Below are 258 nucleotides of genomic sequence, written 5' to 3' on the forward strand. Positions count from 1 at the left end.
ATGCTGCCGAGTTATGGTTGATGAGCCTAACTGGATGGTGAAATTTTGATAAAGTGATGGGTTTGTTGAAACCACAAGCAGTTATGCTATCTGATAGGTAAGACTAAAACCACTGGCGTGCAGTTCCTGAGATGCCATTATAGAGTGTGAACGTGTACATTTTGGGACCATAATAATAGTTCAAAATATTTGTAATGCTTATTTTTAAATATATATATATATATATACAGTGCCTTGCGAAAGTATTCAAACCCCTTC

Source organism: Sinocyclocheilus rhinocerous, unplaced genomic scaffold, assembly GCF_001515625.1.
Source record: "Sinocyclocheilus rhinocerous isolate Xijiao unplaced genomic scaffold, SAMN03320098_v1.1 scaffold155, whole genome shotgun sequence".
NCBI lineage: Eukaryota > Metazoa > Chordata > Actinopteri > Cypriniformes > Cyprinidae > Sinocyclocheilus > Sinocyclocheilus rhinocerous.